Source organism: Pleurodeles waltl, chromosome 12 (assembly GCF_031143425.1).
Source record: "Pleurodeles waltl isolate 20211129_DDA chromosome 12, aPleWal1.hap1.20221129, whole genome shotgun sequence".
NCBI lineage: Eukaryota > Metazoa > Chordata > Amphibia > Caudata > Salamandridae > Pleurodeles > Pleurodeles waltl.
In genome coordinates, this window is record NC_090451.1 from 152,770,906 (window position 1) to 152,791,361 (window position 20,456).

Here is a 20,456-nt window from a genome sequence, read left to right on the forward strand (position 1 = left end):
AGCAGACTGTACCTGGACTACTTACAGCTGACCTTACCATTCTGATGATCTCTGCCGCTATGACCCCACTCAGTACCCCTCACACTTGTACATCACAAATAAACGACAACTGAGCACAGTCCATGTCTATGTGTTTATTTGCCAAAAGTATGTATGGAACTGCCAATACGTGTACAAGTGGCAACCCATCGCCCAGCACCTTTATGGAAGGGTGACAGTGGGGGGAGCAAAATGCCAGGAGGTTGATAGTGGAGCAGGCAGTGGCTGGACATATGTGTCAATGGAGGCAACAGCCCAGCCAGGGAGCACAGAACACCACAACATTGTCCTGAAAGGAGAGCAAGACAGGGACAACAATCACCGTAGGAGTCACAGATGCCAACTCCACACAAATGCACTGTAGGAAAAGGTTTCCAGGGCAGATATGCCAGGCAGATCCACAACCATATGGCCAGTACCAACAAACATACAAACACATACCAACCCAATGGTCCCACCCTCACATCACCCAGTGCCAGACCTGGCCCCATACCCACTGCCACCAACAACAATGTTGCACTGCCACCCAATTTCGACTCCCAGGATGGATGCTGCACAGACGCAACAACCCTGTGTGGCACACAAATAGCACTTGAACTGGCAACTCACGGAACATTCCACATACACATTGATGGCACTAGTGCACCAGCACAACACCTGCCTGACAATAGGCCTGACCTGTACACTGTGACTACCTCAGTCTTGGGCACATGTGACCCCCCCAACCCACCCAGAGTCAGAGCTGTAACCATTACCATCAGTGGTCACAGACAACAGGTGGCATCAGGGACAAGGCAGACAGTTGTAGAGCACCCATACCACACAGTTTGCACATACCTGTATCTCAGCCGAAGTAATGTCGAATCAGCTCCACCCTGGAGTCAGCTGCATCCTCATCATCCTCCTCTTCATCACTCCCCATGTCCCCTTCATCAGCCACTGGCACAGCTACCCCCTCCTCTGCATCCAGCAATGGGATGTGACGCCTCAGGGCCAGATTGTGCAGCATGCGGCAGGCCACAGTGATCTGGCACACCTTCTGTGGGTTATAGAGCAGGGCACCCCCGGAGACATGCAAACACTAGAACCTGGCCTTCAGCAGGCCAAAGCATCTCTCAATGACCAGTCTGGTACAACCGTGGACCTCATTGTAACGGTCCTCTGCAGCTGAGGTTGGATGCCTCACGGGTGTCAGGAGCCAGGGCAGGTTGGGATAGCCAGAGTCACCTGTGTGCATAGAGGGAAGAGGCATGTCAAGACCGAGAGGGCAATAGGGCAGGGACACAAGGGTGCAGTGAGCTGAGGGGCACACATATGTAGGGGTACATACCGATGAGCCAGGCCCGGTCCCTCTGGAGTGGTGCCATCATGTGTGGGATGCTGCTGTTCCGCAGGATGTAGGAATCCTGCTCAAAGCCTGGGTACTTGGCCGGCACCTGGGAGATGTACTGGTCCACGAGACAAACCACCTGCACATCAACCGAATGAAAGTTTTTGCGGTTTCTGTACACCTGTTCATTCCTCATGGGTGGCACCAGGGCAATGTGGGTGCCGTCATCGGCACCAATTACATGTGGGACATGTGCCACAGCATAGAACGCAGACTTGACATTGGTCAAATCTGCACATCGGGGGAACCAGATGTAGCTGGACATAAGTTTTATCAGGGCACACAGTACACCCCTCAGGACGTTGCTGAACATGGGCTGCGACATTCCACTTGCAAGGCCCATTGTGACCTGGAAGGAGCTTGACGCATGATAGTGGAGGAATGACAACACCTGCACTGTGGAAGGGATGGCATTGGGATTGAATAAGGCAGGCAACGGTTCTGGCTCCAACTGGGCCACTAGTTCCATTATGGTCACACAGCTCAGGCGATAGGTCTGGATGATGTGATGCTCCTTCAGGGTTGCAAGGTCACTAGGGGCCTGTACATCGGTGCATTTCTCATCCTCAACTGTGCATAGTACCTGGGAACAGGGGAGAGGTGGTAACATGTTGTGCTGCATAGACGTATGACACACTAAATTTCACACACATCACAAATTCTAAATGTGAAATGGTTGCCACCTGTCTGCATGCATGGGACAGGTGAAAGTAAGATCATTCCGCCGGCGTAACACGTCATGGCGGTAGGCAGTCACGACTGCCGTACTACTCACCATTGGCTCACATTGTTGCCAATGGGAGGCAGGAGCCAATGGTGATCGCTGCCAGCGGTGACAGTGATGTCTGACGCGGCCGTGACGGCCATTTCATGTACTCATGCTCACTTGACTCCTAAACCTCATGCACTGAAGACCTCCACTGCGTGTGCTGCTGTGTACTGACTCTGATAGCCATGATGCTGCGTCCTGTAGGAGACAGGGCGCCAGCCTTCACCCAGGAAGAGTTGGAGCGGCTTGTGGACGGGGTCCTGCCCCAGTATGGACAGTTGTCTGGGTCACCAGAGCAGCAGGTGAGTCCATTGTCATTGTCCTGAATGTGAGTTGTGCGCATGGGTATGTGGGCCTTGGTTTGTGGCAGTGTGAATGGAGTATGGACATGGGGGAGGGGCCGAGGGTTACGTTGGCTGACGACGTGTGGATGAGGAAGTGTGATGTGTGCTGCCCACTACTGTCCCAGGAATGCCACTCTGCATGACTGTGTTCTTCTGTCTGTGTCACCCATGCAGGCCAGCGCCATCAGAAGAAGGGGATTTGGTGTGCCATCGCCAAGCAAGTGCAGACCCTGGGGGTCCATGCCCAGCGTAGCACCCACTGCAGAAAGTGGTAGAAGGACCTGAGATGCTGGGCCCGGAAGACCGCGGAGGCCCAGCTGGGGACGTACACCCAATGAGGGAGAGGTGCCTGTTGGACCCTGACCCCCCTAATGGCCCTCATATTAGCAGTTGCCAACCCTTAGGTGGATGGGAGCTTGAGGGCAGCACAGCAGCCACATGGGGGTGAGTACTCACTCTCACTTGTAACATGTGTTGACATTGTAGCTCTGGTTAGGCACCATTGGGTAGCTGTAGCGTGGCCGCTAGGTACACTGATGTCCACTATGGGTTGTGTCCATTTGGGCAGGATTTACATCACAGGTGTAAGAAATGCCGTGCAGTCAGTGGTAGCGGGGCAGACTCCTTCAATGATTAACTGTGTGGCCACCCACTTGCTTGAGCTGCTTGCCAGCACATGGCAACTGGATCTTCAGAGCTGGGGTGTCAGGGCATTGTGATTGGTCCTGACCAACCACTGTGCCAAGGGTGTATCCATGCCCTCAATTAGCTGTCAGGCACTGCATGTATGGTGGGGTGGGTGCACAAAGTTGTGACAGTGCTTCTTGACAATAGCCAAGGGGGCCTGCCAGCTAGCCGTGCAGGATCCTCTTGGGTGTCCAGTCCTTTGCATGCTTGTCTCAATGGCCATGGGTAGTGGGCAGGTACTGGACAGGTGTGGCAAGTATGACCTTCCTTATGTAGAAATATGCCTCAGTCAGACCATCAGCGGTTGACATGTGCATTGTTGAGTATTCCGCCATGGTGTCACCAAGTAGTAGGAAGTTCAGGTAGTAGAACATTCAGAGGTGGGCATATTGTATAATGGCATGGCATCAAATGCTGATGTTCTACCCTGTGTGACCGTTTTGCTGGCCCTGACTGATTGCACTCTGCCTCGCTCTCTATCCCTCCCTGTCCTCCTCTGTCTTTGTGTGCATCAGCATCATCTGATAAAGGAGAAGGTGCACCGGCGAGTGGGGAAGCTGCAGCCCACGGGACCCAGGAGGCTGACACCAGCGGAGCCGAGAAGAGCAGTGGGACGGAGGGCTGGAGTGCCACGGGGTAAACCAGATTGACCGCAACGTCTTCATATTCCTCCTCCAATGGCGGCTCCCTGGCAGTGGCGGACACATCTGGGACCACCCTGGCACCATCCTTATCCGCCACCCCCCATACCAGCACTGCCCTCCCTGTAGCTCCCCACCCAGTTGCCCGTGCCTGCTCACCCAAGAGGGTGGGCATCTCCTTCGCTGCAGTCCTCCTGAGGACCTTCTCTGTGGGGCAGACAACTATTGTGAATGCCATCCAGGGTCTGGCATCCCAGATGTAACAGTGCAATGCGTTTCTGGAAGGCATTCACTGTGCCTTGTCTGGCCTACAGAGATCGTTTCAGGCTCTAGCCTCCTCGTTTATGGCAGCCAGTGTCCCTTCTTCTTCCGTCCCCCCTCCAGCTACCTGTTCCCAATCCCACATCCCTCTCCCCTCACCCATTCAAGGCACGTCTAAAGACCTACATGCATCCACATCAACAGACAGGGTACTCAAGGACAAACATAGGCACCTCAGACGCCACCACCGCCATGAACACACTCAACATACCCATGCAGACATGTCAACATTCACATCCTGCACTGACTCCCCAACCACCTCCCCCTCACAGTCGACACAACACTCACACCTGCAGTCAGCATCACATCAGTCACTGTTCCTGCCACATGTGCCCTCACTGCCACCGTCACCACATCTTCTGACCCCTATTCATGCACCCCATACACCACTGGCGCAGACACCACAACCATCAACACACCCACATGCAGCACATCCACCCTACCTGCAGACAACACCCCAACATACACTCACACTTCTCCCCTGCCATCTCCCTGCATCTCCTTCCCACCTCCTCCTGGTGCATCTAAACACACACACTCACCCACCCAACAGTCCCCCAGCACACACCTGTCATCCACCCACGCAGCTGCACCCATGGCACATCCAGGTACATACCTCACAACCATACCCACTCCCTCCAATCCCGAACACCTTTCCAGTGACCTCCCATGTGTTCCCCAAAAACATTTCCTACAAGAAATGTCCCTGTTCCCCACCACTGACCAAGTCCCTGTTCCCCCCAAGCATCCTGCTACCCTTCCTTTGTCCTAGCCTTCCGCATCCCAGTCTGCCAATGCCCAAGCCCCTCCACCACCTGCCACTTCCACCCCTGTCACGTCCACTGCTCCTGCTGCCAAACCCAAGCCCCCTCCTTCCACTTCCATGGCCAAGCCCATGCCCACCCCCCTTGCTAAGACTCCCCCCATCCAAGTTCAAACCTAGGGACTCCACATCTAAGGGCACCTCTAAGGGACCCCTCACCAAGCCCAAAACCACCCCCTCCAAGCCAAAGGACACCCCACTGCCCCCACCCACATCACCCCTGAGGTGCCTGCATTCGCCATTGAAGCCCCTGCCCTGTGGAGGTCTGCACTTTGCAGTCAGGAATCAAGTTGGGGCATCATCTTGTGCTCAGTGTGCTCGGGGCACTATGGATTTTGGACTGACACTTGGGCCTGTATGTACATTTGTTGTTGCACTTTTTTGCAATATATAGTTATCAAACAAAACTACACTGTTGGTGTCCTTGTTACCTACCTAATCCTGGCTTTCATTCTCCGTGTATGTGTTGTGGTTGTGGGTATTGGTGTTTCTGTGTGTGTGTGTGTGTGTGTGTGTGTGTGTACTAACCCTGTTCCCTCCAGTTTGCACTAGGCTGGTGTACTTACGGTTGGTGTCATGGTCGCCGTCACTGGTCCAGGAGATGCAGGGCCAGGTAGAGGATTGGAAGGAGTTGCAATTTGCATGCCATGGGGCCTACGGATGTGCCTGTGTTCCTGAAGGTAAGTATTCCCTTTATATTGCTCGTTTCCGCCAGGCTTTGGTGGCGGCGGTTCCGCCCTGGAAATCCTGGCGATGTGCAACCTCGTAAAATGGTTGTGGGATGCTGCCTGACTGCCAGGCTGGAGATCGCTGCTGCCTGGCGTGCCAGCACTTCCGCTGCGGCGGGCCGAACGGTGACTTGGCTGCGTTTTGCAAGTACCTTTCCAGGACTTGTAATATGGCGGTCTTCACCACCGGGCCCACGGCGGTGCAACTGCCAACTCCACCGCTGCGGTACGCTGACTGCCAAACTCGTAATGGGGGCCTATGTGTTGATATGTTATCAAAATTGAACTTATATGGACTGCCACATGTTCTGTTCCAAATATACAAGACATGCTGGCTTCAGTATCTGGTACATCTTTATTTTTGATGATTGATCTCACTAGTGTGTACCACCAGAGTTGGAAGATGGAACCAAGTATTGACGAGCATTTATAACACTGGAAGGATCCTTTTTTAGGTTTAAAAGTATTACTATTATTACTATTTTATTTTATAATATTTGAATACATTTTATAAAGTGAATACAATTGAATAATTTTCCCTAAACTTTCCCATAGACAGATCTCTCTCAGCCACAACGGCTGAGTTTTTCACCTACATATGAAAGGTTAAAAGAGGTAATTTTACACTTGTAAATTCTGGTGTAGGCGGAGTAGAGAGGATCAACTTTACATTTGGAATTGCAGAATCGCAAAAACTATAAAGCTACTACTAGGTACAGATTTACACACAAGTAAATTTATATGGGTAAATCTGCCTTTGTGAATAGGATCTAAAGAATTTAATGTGTGATTATTCAGTGTCATTTTATGATGTAAGATAGTCCCTCCTGTAATGTAATGCAGGTACATTAAAAGAAACGGAAGGATACTTTTGAGAAGTAAAATAGTTCCTAGAGTAAGATTGAATTACTCCTTTGGGCTCAGCTGAAGGTTCCTCTATGTAATTTTTTTAAAATTTGTAATAATAGGAAGCCAGCTGCACTGTAAAGCCAGACCTAAAAACTCGTACTGAAAAGATGAAAACTACATTGTAAGTCCATATTTACCTGAGGTGCAAACTATATTTTACCCTTTTTACTTCGACCCACCTTTGTGCTAAAAGTACACTTAGCTCAAAGAAGGCCTCACAGCGCACTAGACTCATTAAAGTGTGTACTTAACCTGCACCAATACTAACAGTTCACTCATTCAGAAGAGGGTGTAAAAATGCACTCAAGTCACAGCAGGGTGTACAGCGCACTCGACCTTCTTCAAGGTATGGAGTACACATTGGTGCACTCAGTTCACTACACAGTCACAATGAATTTATTCAAAAGCAGAGCTGACAACGCACTCGGCCCACATTAGGATGTACAGGGCACTTGTTCCCACACCAAGACTAACACAGGAAGGTGAAAATGCACTCTACCCGTACCTTGCTCGGTGTACACATATAATAGAGCAAGCTGCACACAGCAGAACTGACAATTTAATTTTGCCATACAGCTGGTCTGTACAATGTACTCCACTGACACACAGCATGGTGTACAGTGCACTCACCCTGCTATCGTCTGAAGGACTGGCAGTGTAGTCCCTACTCTGCAAGACTGACAATGCGATCACCCGTCAGCCGGGTGTATCGTGCACTCACCCCAAGGAAGGGCTAACAGTACATACTTCCCTACATCAGGGCTAAGGGCGCAATCACCCCTTAGCAGGCTGTGTCGTGCATGCACGGTTCAGGGGAGCCTACAGAACATTCACCTCAACAGAGCTGACAATGCAAGGTGAACAATGCGCTCTCCACACAGTTGAGCCGGAATCACGCACACGCATTCCTTTGCGCCTCCCGCAGTGTGCACAGCAGCACACACCTGACAACTGAAATTAAAACATAGTGAGCCCTAGAACAGATGGACAGGGCAGTAGACACACCACGGGATTCATCTTCGTAAAAAAAGGTACGCAGCATTAGCACAGTCAGTGCAGATAAAGTGCACTTATTCTGCACAGTGCGACCCTCCGACGCGCAGCGCACTCGACCTTTAGCAGAGCTGACAGTTCCTCTCTCCATGCCTAGAGCCGCACTTCCTGAATCCTCCCCTGGGGTCACGTGACCGGCCCGAGCGAGCTGCTCGCGCTCCAAGCACCGGCTGCGCTTCGCTCTTCCTGGAGTCGGAGTTTCTGCTGCAGAAAAGTTCGGCACGGTCTGGAGCGGGGGGCTGTCGGCGCTGTACGAGCATGGGACATGTGAGTACATGGGCTTTTCGAACATCTGACTAGCGTAGGTTTAAGTCTTGTCACAGCTTTTCATCCGGGTGGTCTTTCGACTGTGCAGTGTCGGTCGGACATGAACTTTCGTTTGAATTACAATAGGTTGCATGAAAGTCGTCAGAAGGATCATAACAGGAAGCTGGACGGGTCCTCCGAATTATTTTCACTTGCTAATTGCACGCGGAAGCTGACGCTACATGGTGCCTGTGAGCATCTGAGATGTGTTAAGACGTGGTGAGCAGGTGAGACATGTAAGGAAATTAGAACTGTGAGCACCTGGGAAGTGTGAGCATCTGAGATGTAGTTTGAGTACATACCACATGTGAGTAACCACAAAGAGTGAGGTTATGTGAGCTCATGGGGTCAGTGAATACCAGGGATCGGGTACAGCGTGGTACCGGTGAGGATGTGGCATTTGTGTATCCATGACACCTGCGACTTGATGGGGACTGTGAGCCACATAGAAGTCCTTACTACACCGGAACTGCGCCTATATTGCAGCGCTGTGCACATGGGGCATGTACGGATGTGGTACCCCTTAGGAAACGAGGTCTTGCCCAACATTGTGCGATTGAACACATGGAACATGAACGAACGTGGATGCCTGAGTTATTGGGAGCTGTCAGATTTGTGTGCGTCGAAGACCAGACTGCTAGCTTTTCTGCACTATCACAAAGCAGTTACCGAGATGTTAAACATGTGTTTTGCCCTTATAAAGAATTTAGAGCCCGACTGCACTCGTTTGCAAATGTCCTTCCACTATCACTCAGACTGGTCTTTCCGGATTCTTCTTCATATTGTATGTTGTCTGAGATAGGTGCTAAGTTCTGTAGTACGATAAGGATGATGTGAGACTAAACCCCGTATCTAAGGAAGCATATAGTATGTCAGGCACCACACATGGCCAACCACCGATACTGCAACACACTCCCTCACAAAATAATGGAAACAGGCACTTTAAATAAAACCCCTTAGGAAAAAACGTGAAAATAATGTATTTAAAATTGTTAAAAATATAGTTTAATTTAATTTAATGTTAAAAAGTAAAAATACAACAAATGTATTATTTGTCTGTAAAATAGTAACACCTTTTTTGAGTTTATGCATTAATGTAGCAATAATAATTCTGTATTTCACTTTTAATAATTATTAATGAATAATGTATAAATATATACAGTTTTCACTGTGAGTGGGGATTACGTTTTTGATTTAAACTTCCCGAAAATGTTTATTTAATTTAATATATTTAAATTAATTAAATAATTAAGTTAATCGGGCTGTATCCCTTTTAACTTTGTTTTACATGTATTTAAATAAATATGTAACATTACTTTATATTAATATTTGACATAAAATATTTTTACTAATTTGTTATAAAGTTTAATACATCTTTTTACTTTTATTTTACCATAGGGAGATCTTCACCCTGACTAGAGAAGTTAATGATATGTAGTTTTTTTTTACTTCTGGTTGTAGGGTCTGTCCTCTGTTACTTGACCCCTTCCCCAAGGAGTAACTATTTTATAAAATTCTAAAAGGAAACTGTTCTCCCCGATGTTGTTCCTGTAGACGTTTCCTTTTTTATTGTTTTTAAAACAAATACGTATGGCATACAGATAGGCATTTTTATTGCCTAAATAAAACGTGACAGGATTGATACAAATCATCCACTTTGCCATACAATATACGTGCAGAGTTGCTAACGTAATGACTGCTGCTCTATTTGTCCGGCCTTTTCATGGGTCAGTAAAGAATATTACTCAGAGAGGTCAAGAAGATTTAGTACATTGCCAGTGTTAAGTAGATGTAGGAAAGAGCTGTCCAACAGGACTTGGCAGATTGCAGCACTGCCAGGCATGTCCCCTATAGCCTATCATGCTTGAAGGGACCCTCCATGGCTTTGTATACTGCCCATTCAAGATTACAGAAGTAGTCCATACCAGTTTGCCATTTGTGTGGTGTAGAGAGGTTCTGTGCCTTCCATTTCTTGGCTCTGTCTCACTTGGCAATCAGATAACCAGGTTTAATGGATGTACTCTGAGCCAGGGTGCCTCCAATTTCTTCCATGATCCCTAACAGGGCTGTCTTAGGTGCTGAGACAATAGGATAGCCTAGCACAGAGTCACCACGCGCTGGATTAGCTTCCAGTAGGGTTGAATGTTAGGACAGTCACAGATCATGTGTGATAGGGTGCCCTGTAGGGTGGCCCTTCAAGATTGACATCCAGAGCAGACCAGCGAGAGAGAGGCCTTAATCTTGTCTAGGCATTCTGGGGTATAGTAGATCGTATGTAGGTAAGGGAATTGAATGAGTCTGAGTCTGGCCAATATAGCGAGAATGCGGGGAGCCATTTTGGCTTCTCTTCACTCATCATTATTTGGTGGGCCTAAGTCTGTCTCCCACACCTCCTATATGAGGACCAAGGATTCCAGGACGTTGGGCACTATTGAGCGATAAATCTGTGATAAATACTTTTTGCCTCAGGGTTATAATGTTAGCTTGGCCTCTAGTGGACTAACCTCTGGGAGATGTAGTAATTGTTTTCATAGTGCGTCTAATGTATACCGTCGTTGAAAAAAGTGGAAGAACTGGGATTTTTAGCACTTGGTATTTTAATTGTAAGTCTGAAAATGATTGCATATGGTCTCCCTTCCTTATGCCTCCTACTTTTTAAATCCCATTGTTGTCGCTATGTGTAAACTCAAATGCTCTTTTACCGGAAGGGAGCTAATACCCGAGCCACAGCGGGGTTCCCTGCATTACTTTGTGGCACCAGCCGATCTACTTCAGTGTCCTTTCTATGAAACCAGTAACAAAGCTGTGACTTCAGGAAAGTGTGGAGGGACCTTAGATTAGTAAAGGTACAGTTAGTGGCCTGTAGTACAGAAAGAATCATGTTATATTCGGTATGCTGGGTCGCCCCTCTCCCCTGACAAAAACAGCCATTTATAATTTTGCAGCCCATTAATATAAGTGTATGTTAGCCATGCCAAGTCCACCCTCATGTATTGATTTCCTGCATATTTGGCCCTCGAAATTCTCAGTTGGTTACCTCCCACAGAAACGGTCGAAATTAGGCTTGCAGGGTGTCAAAAGTGGATTTTGGAATGGTGGAGGGAAAGTTTTGTAATGTGGATAAAAGTTTAGGGAGCCCAATCATCTTAATCCATTCTATTCTCTCCATGATTGCATGATTGAGAGAGGGAGATTTTTCGATTTACGAAGGTAATTAATAATTTGGGTTATAAGTGGAGAATTGTTAAGTATCCCTGATAATTGTGGGTCAAGTGCCTCCATACACTTCCACCCTAAAAGCATCTATCACCCATACAACTTGCGGAAAAGTAAAAGATCATTGGTTATGTACAATTACATAAATCCAGGTACAAAGTAAACAGAAGAGATACTTGTGTATTGAGGAGGCTCTTGGTTCAAGCCCCATAATGCAAGGTTGAGTACATTAACTGAAGGTAATGGGCATGCTTCTCTGAGTTCAGTAGTCTTCCAGTTCAGTGCATTCCTGGTTGTAATACATGATCAGCATATTCCCGTACATATTGTCACGGAAATATCATGTTAGCAGGTCATCTCATGCTATGGTGGAAATAAAACATTGATCTTCCTGTATTGTAACATTGCATTATTGAGTCTCCAGGCCCTCCAGTGCTCTATTTAGGTCTTCTACTTCCATGCCAACTATGTCTTGGGGGTGAGAGGAGGATCTCCTTTTTTTCCTGTCCTCTTTTTTGTCAATGTTCTTAGTTTGTCCTCAGTAGCAGTACTCCTTCTGCAGTGCATGGATCTCTGATTCCTGTGCAAATCTGTCACTTGCTTCCTTTCTATGGGCCATAACTATGTCTCGCATTAGTAAACCTTTCATGTATTCTTTTCCTGCCACCTATGATAATTGAGGTGAGGAAATCAAAGTTGAGTTAGGATTTAGGTTTTCTTAGAGTATACATCTCAGTTCCTTTTTCTTCTTGAGGGGTTTATGCATTTACACATTCATTTTCAGGTTTGTGGTTTTGGTATTGTAAAGAATAGGTCTAACAGTATAAATGTTGGTTAATGGTCTGATACACTGCCCACACCTATGCCACCATCAAGAATTTTAGCAAAAGTGATTCTGTTCACCAGAAAATAGTCAACCCTGAACTCCGAACCATATGCGGTGGAAAGAAATGCGTATGTCTTGTTTGTGGGATGTAATAGGAGCCAGGGATCCAGCAGTATGTCGTTGTTCCATAAGATCAGTGAGCAGAGCCCTGTCACAGTTGTGCCTGTTATCAGAGGGTGCTGTTTTCTATGTGACTGAGTCTACCAAGACATTTCCTATTAAAAGAGTGACAACCTCATTCTTCCTCTGCTTGACCCTCAGTCATCTGATCTTAATGAAGATACTACTCTGCCTACCCACTCACGTTTCAATTTCTCTGTTTCTAATTGTGAAAGATTGGACTCTTACAATAGGGCTACTTCAGTTTTTTAGTTGCCACTTACAAGAGCACTTTTTCCTCCTAATGTATTGCGAGAGACATTCACATTTAAAGACCATATGGCCAGTTCATTATTTCTGTAGACAGTTATCTTGCTAATAAGGGCATAAAAAGATAACAAATTTTATGTTGAGCTCAGTGTCACTTCAGTTGAGAGCAGTAGTTTGTGCAAGTATAGGCACTGGACTTGTTTTCAGTAATGACAAACAATCCTGTTGGCGTGGTCGTTCTGGGCCATTGAATGGAATTAGACTCAAACAGATTATTGAATAAACAATTATTCAGAACAGCTTTTCAGTCCACCAATGGTGGAGAATGTAAACTCTAACTTTATTTGTGTATCTGATCACTGTTGTAAGCTATGGTCATGCCTTTAAAACTTGATGAGTCATCAAAGGCCTCAAAACACTGGATGTTTAGTCTTGCTTTCAGCGGATGGTTTACCAGTTTGATATTGCATAGAACTTGGTTATGGGTCCACCAGTCAAGCAGTTTATACCTTCAAGGAGGATCTTGATTTATCTCTGTCTTTAGTAGTAGGGACAGTTCTGTTACTATTTGTGTTGGCATAGTTACGCCTGGGAGGTGGTGATAATGGTGTATTTTTCCTGTAAATATGTTACACGTATGACTACATGTGTTCAGCGAGTGCATGTTTTCTACAATTACGTGTGACTTGAAGATACACAGATTGTGTAAGAACATGGAACTTATGTGTATGTGGGAGCAGTGGGGCAAGTATATACAGATAACCTATGACTTCATGTGACCTGTAAGAACATGGCATTCATATGTACAGTAAGCCAGTTCTTGTGATCTTTCACTGCATGGAACCAGTAATTACATGGGACCTGTAAGTACACAGAGCCTGTGAGTACATCTCTTGTCAGTATGTGGAACCTATAAATACATGGGACGTTTAAGTTTGTAGAACATGTAAGTAGGTAGGACCAGTGAGAATAGAAAACCTGTGAGTACCTTTGGCCTATAAGTCATTGGACCTGTGAGTAAATCTTACCTGTGAAATGTACGAGTATGTGTAACAAGTCCGTTTTTGTAATTGCTGTGAGAACATGGGACTTTCGATTCATAAAACCTGTCATTACATGGGAACTGTAAGTACACACAGCCTGTAAATAGGTAAGACTTGTGAATATGGAGGACCTGTGAGAATATAATTGCTGTAGCATCATTGGATCTATGAATACATTTGATTTGTTGGTAAGTGAGATGCGCAAGTACTTGTGACAATCCTTAGAACTAGCTGGAGTATATCGGGCCTCTGGTCATACGCCCTTTCAGTACATAATCCCTGTAAGTACTTTGATTACCCCTGTAAGTACTTTGGACCTGAGAGTACATATGACCTGTGAGTATGTGGAATCAATGACTAGTGGGGTAGTCACTTAATCTATTCAATCTGCTGTGTTAGGTGTTTAGAAAAGGTTAATCTACCACAGTCTCTTGAATGTGGGCCTCAAATTCCGGGTCGACCATTCAAAATGAGCCATATGACACATAGACCATACAAAATAAGGCAAGTCCCACAAGAAGCTAACAGTCCTCATAGGAGAGCCATGTCCATGTATTAATCAGTTTTCAGTCGAAGCTATGGATATCAGTGTCACTCAGCTATCACACCAGCCAGATGTGTTATTGCAAGAGCACTTACCCTAGCAGCCACCATACCAACATTTGGAACAGATGGACAAACTGTGGCTAATTAAGTTTTGAGATGAAATGACACCTTCAACAACATCATCTCTTCTTTGGTGTTACATTTTGCAAGGCAAATCACCAATTCCCATCTCAGCTCCCATAGTTTTCAACACAACTCCCAAAATAATCCAAAAGCACCTAATTGATCGCTGGCCATCTAAGGATTCTGACCTCATACAACTCCCTGAACAACATACTTCTACTTTTCTCAGCCAACTGGACAAGTATAATCAACAATACTACCACTGTTGCGACCAAATTAAACTTGATGACCATCACAACAGTGATGGATGGACACTTCCACTCAATACACTACCTCCAAGGTCACCAACAATGCAACTTTAGCTATCGTAACAGAAGAGGCAAAAGGTATCCAGAAAGCCAACTCTTTTGCCACACCAGGCAGAAGACGGACCTCATGAGCAACCCAAGAAGTTTCTCAAGAGAAACCACCACAGGGATGACTAGGATCTTTGCCAATAATCTCAACACATCAGCAAGAGCAACCATCCCTCCCAGGTTATACCCAACCTATTGGGCGAATTAGCAACCGTCTGTCCTATGTACTTATCAATGCTAGATCTCTAAGCAAAAGCAGAATACATATCTACAGTATTATACCTGATCTCAACCTGGGCTTCATTACTGAAACCTGAGATGATGCTCCACCCATACTTCATGAGACTGCCTTAATGGGTATTTAGCCCAATAGAGAAACTATATGCACAAAAAGAGCAACAGAGAGATAGCAGCGGTTTACAAAAGCACTTTTGCAAACCGAAGCCCAACATGCACGTCATCTGCTGTAGAACTCACTCAGGATTGCAGCAATTCTTTGACAGATCACTTAATCACACAGCTGATGATCTTAAGGCCCACTTTCTCCTAAATGTATTAAAGACTATGCTATGTAATGTACCTAACAGAGCAGTGTTTCCAAGGGGTTCATGAAAGCAATATATTTCACACAGTAAAGCAGAGAAGCATTCAGGATCTGGAATGGCATCCCAGTATCTATCAGGACCACCTCAGCCCTGCACCAGTTTAGGAACAAGCGGAAGGCAAACATCTTTGAACAACACAATATCACAATGAAGTAGCCGTCCATTTCTGCTCCCAGAACTCAGCTTTACATTCAAACACATATTGACTACATCTTTGCCTTTGACCCAGTCCTTTTGGCTAAGTTTGCAGATTCCACTTACAGACAAGTGTACAGTAGATAACCTTGGCTAGTTTAGCCCTCATTATGAGTGGGCAGTTAAAGTCCCAAATATTTTCTGGCCCCATATTTACCATGACTGGGGGTTCCAGGTAGTTCTGGGAGAAGAGTAGTGAATAACAGCAAATGTGAAATTTTGGGGACTAGCAGGTGCAAATCGGTGTTTACACACCATTTTCCACATATTTGCCTCCAGAGTTTCACACTGAGATTTGGACGTGTTTGAGCAACTGAAATCTCTGTATGAAACATACATAATTTATGATCCCAGTGGTCCTGGTAATTTCTTTTATTGAGGCATTTACTCATATGGGCCATTCGTAATGAGAACTTTAGTCTGAATTTGTTCAAGAGTGAATCCGTATATCAGTTAGTCATACTATGAAGTGTTTTGACATTATCATTACCACTACAAATAAATGAAATACTAATTTCATCACAAAACACTTCACAAGAACTTAGAAGTTTTCAACAAATGTTTGATTTATTAAATTATAAATTTCTACTGAACATTTGATACAGTACATACAAAGCTCACGTCTTCATGTGGAAAATATATTGGCTTAATAAATCCTACAGGCTGCTTGTCACAATCCACCTCTCAGGTGTCTTCTAAAGCTCAACAATCTCACCTTTGCTCTTTAGTGTGCATGTGATAAACTGGATTATGAGTTTGGGGAAGAAGACCATAACAAAACGAGCTATCCAGTGTCTTGTTCAGTAAAAGTTTGTTTCAGTAAAACGTCCTAGTTTTAACACTAGAAGTAGTGGCACAAAGCAGCAGGCTTTTCCCGAGAGAAATTAGTGTTAAGTATTTAAGCAGCATGGAAGCAGTGTTAAATTCAATAAACAAATCAATTACATTCCTGAACAAATTTAGAAAAAAGAAGAAAATCTAATAAACAAAATGGCACAAAATGGTCAAAATCAGATTGAGGAAATCAGCATTTGAATTTTTTAATTTAAAATGTCAAAGGCACACAGAGAGCACAAATAGAAATAAATAGTCAAGGGCAGTTCTGGGCAATTTTTTGTTCTTCTGTGAAATGTGAATATGTATTCCAATGAAATTCTGCAAAATTTGCTTCTGCCTATAATGGAAGAAAGCAAATCCCATGAACTGAGAACTAACTGGTGCATCCAGTTTGGGTAGTTTGTGTAGTTCTTACCAGCAAAAGTGATGTCTGCTGAACACCACAAGAACCATGAGTACAGTCTGCTTTACAATCGGTTTGGGCAGTTCCTGGGGTTCTCCCTAGATCAGGGAGTTTTCATGGTTTTGCAGAGAAAGCCACAAGAACTCCCCAAGTGGTGTGATCTGCCTCATTCTTAGTTTCTCAGCAGAGTGAATGTGAGTTGTTTTTATAGCCCATTTTCTACTCATAGGTGAATTAAATGAGAAGATTTAGCATTCTACTAAATAGTTTATCCACTCTTATGCTCACATGATCGCGTTCTGTGCCACTTATGAGGCCAACCCTGGTGGCCATGAGTCAGATACAGTCCAATGGTTTTCTTTGGTCAACAGTTTTACCTTCTGAAGTAGCAGAACTATTGGAAGTAAAAATGGGGCAAGGTAAGATATTGTAGCAAGTGAGGACCCCACAAGGTCAAGGTGGGAAGGTGATTCTTCTGAAAACATGTGTTTTAGCATGGAAAAGGTCAAAGTGACATAAACATGAAAAATGTAGAAGCTGAGGGTTACTTTGCTGCTTGGATCATCTTGTCACAGAGTCCCTATCTCAAGTTAAACATTTAGACATAGAAAAAATGATGGTGCTAAAAATTCTCCTGCGAGTCAAGGCTGAGAGTAGTAGCTAGCAGGGCTCCATAAGAGGGGATACTTTTTCTGTAAGGTCTCACTACAGCTCTGTTTCATGCTACAAAACTCCCTAAGCACAAATAACCTGGGATATGGCAGGCCTTCAAAAATCATAAAATGTTACTAGACCTGCAAGTCGAGTTACTTGAATATTCTACCCAACCTAACTGTAACGTACTTGACTAGTAAACGGGTATCAAAGTGTGTGATCCTAGGCAAATATTTTATTTTACAGAGTCACCTTTTTCTTCATTGTCACATGAGTGCACTTTCAAGTAAATGAGCTCAGCATTTCTGTTGTACAAAAAAATTATTTTGTTTGAGTAAATAGACTAAACGTTTGCTCCATGTATAATAAGAATCTAGCCCACATATAAGGGTACACATGATCCATGACTTGCCTCTTAGTTTACTTATAGAATTGCCATCAGGGCAGGAGTGTTTCTCAGTTTATGTTTAAAAACTCACTTTTAATAAAATATATTACTAAAGCTTGATGTGGTAGCACACTGTCATTTACAGACAGTAAACTTCCAAGAAGTGTCTAAAAACCTTCCTACTAACTTGCAGCTTTACTGATAAAACTATTTAGTGTATGAACAATAATCTGTTGAAATTGGGTTTCAGAAAACATATATATCATTTGCACGCCACCAGGTAAAGAATTCTGTTTTTCATCCTATTAAAATATTTTTCTGATATCATAGAAATACAAAAAATGGGCTTTCACAACTGAAATATATTTTGAAATGTTTGCACAGTTGAATTGGTATTTAAATATTGTGTGTTAGGAAAACCTGACACCCTATAGCCTTTCATTTCACACTCTTTGTACAGCAGGTCATACACTTTAACTTACAAAATCCTGGAACTCTGCAGTCAGAAGGAAAAGTAATTGTAAGAAGACAAACTGACTTTTGTCCTCTGTCTCAGAAAACAGAGCAACTGTGACAAGATAGAAACACAATTTAAAGGCATCTTTATTGCTCCTTCACTTTCTGAATAGAACACCTGTTCTTTGTCAACTTGCCAAAAGGGGTGATTAAGTCCTAAAAAACCTTGACCTAATAAAATATGACTCGCCATAGCGAGTCTGCAGGCCTGTATGGCCTGTATGTCAACAAAGGAGCTGTTACTTTGTCCATCACTTGACATCTAGTAGCTCTTCTACTCTACATCATGTACATCATAGCAGGCCTCTTTTACATGTGTTGCTACTGCTGAGTGTACATTCCCTACCCATGTTTCTCTTATGGGGAACTGTTGTAGACAATACCAAAACTTACACAGTGCTTTCAGCCAGCCCATTGCTCACCACCGGTTGTCTGTGTTTTTATACTCGTTTGGTTGCTTGTCATGTGATTGGTTTCCTTCCTTTACATGTGTTTGTACCTTCCTTATTGCCAGCTTCTTTACCACCCCTTTGATTGGATGATGTGTATCATTCACTGCTTGCATTCAGAAAAAACCTTTTTAGGGTTAAGCGCGCATGCACTCTGGCCCCTGTTGTAATCTCTCTCTGGGCTTTTACCACGCCCATGTCACGCCCATCAATTTGGTTGGCTCATGGCCTTTCCTTTTAAAATTCGCTTAATTTCATTAGTGAAAGGTATGCATACGTCATGCCTCTTCTGGTGTTTAGCCCTCCTTGAGAGCACTGATAAACTGCTGAAAACATACAAGGATCTATGTTTTCAGAATGGCTTATGGATTACTTTTTCTTTTATTTCCTACGCAGCGTGATCTTGCTGGGCAGTAGTTGAGTGCTTTTAATGACATCGACCCTGTTACATGGATAATTGCACTTTTGTTGATACGTTTGACTGCGAGCAAACTTCTGTTTCCTTTTGTGTGTCTCCTTCACACTCATGGCAGCCATTGGCTCACTTATGTGAAACTGTTTTACTTTTTATTTTCTGTCTATGTGGCAAGAAAAGTCCGGTTAGGAGTTTACAACGCTAATAGCTCTAACTCAAGAAAATGCAAGACCTATTGCATTGCAAATGCTTGTTTCTTTCAGAACTCTGTGCATGCACATGTATTTTCTTGCTGTCTCCCTCGTGTGATGCTTCCCTACTTCAGTTCCCCCTATGCTCTTCCCTACCCCTCCCAGCTCGTCTGTTGCTTCTCTCACCCTTTTCCACCCCTGGGCTCTTGGTGTTGCTCCCCCAAATCGAATTGCTCACGTTTTTGTTTCTTAATTGCTTACATTTTTAGGTTTTGTCTGCATGCACGCTTGCGCGCATGCTTGTGGAATCTTTTGTTAGCAAAAAAACATAAACAGGCTTAGAACCAGCCCCTTACTTACCTGAGCTTACCCCAATGACGCTCTGATTTACTTCCTTCCGATTGGCCAGCACGCCGTCGCCACGTCATCCTGCTTCATTTACTGTTGTCTTCATCTTCTTCGCCTTGGGGTTGCCTGTGGGTCAAGTACTCCTTCCAGTCATTTCTTATTGGACAGTAGCCAGTGTCATTCTGCTGTGGCACTGCACTGAAGGTACTTCTTTTTATTTCTTTTGGTACACACTCCGTGGCGGTTTGTCATTTGGGCATGTCGCTATGTCTGGTAATTTACGCCCCTTTAAACATGCAGGAGAAAAGTAATGATGCCCCCTGGCAGAAGGGCTGCAGGGAAGTGCTGATACAGCAGAGAACTAGTTCACAAGTGCCTCAGAGAAAAACACAGCAGAGACGTTCTGGTATTGTCCCTGCTCATGTTTGGTGGGGTCCGGAGAAGTACTGGTACACTGTTCAGTTAATGTAGTACAAATAATACAGGCACTGTCCCATTAAATGTACGACTGTGAGACAAAGTGCTGGTAGTTCTCCAATATCATTTGTAGGGAGGTACTGACACTGTCCAATTAAACAGAGTGGAGGCACGAGAAGAAATAAAGTTAAGGTGCCAATTAATGTTTTCCAGGTATTCTGGGAAATGCAGATATAGTTCAGTTAAACGTATTGCTGAGAAGTGCATGCACAGTCCAAACATGCGTGTTCCACAAGGCTGGAGAAGTGCTGGTGATATTCCCTGTTAGAACCAGTGCAGAAAGTGCCAGTGAATGGTTTGCACAAGTCTGAAGAAGTGATGTCACTGTATCATAAAAAGTATTCCAGATATGCGATGGTGAGGTCCACATAACGTGTTGTATTGCTAAAAAGAAGTGCTGATGCTGTTCCATTAGAACTATTGCTAGGA

General features: G+C 44.8%; 1 protein-coding gene across 1 annotated transcript in view; it reads left to right on the plus strand.

The window, feature by feature from the left end:
- Nucleotides 1–7,840: 7,840 nt before the first annotated feature.
- Nucleotides 7,841–20,456, plus strand: part of PLCG2 (phospholipase C gamma 2) — a 414,427-nt gene continuing 401,811 nt past the window's right edge. Inside the window, exon 1 of the mRNA XM_069216644.1 lies at nt 7,841–7,971. The gene's annotated coding sequence lies outside the window, so the exon portion shown is untranslated. The remainder of the gene's footprint in view (nt 7,972–20,456) is intronic.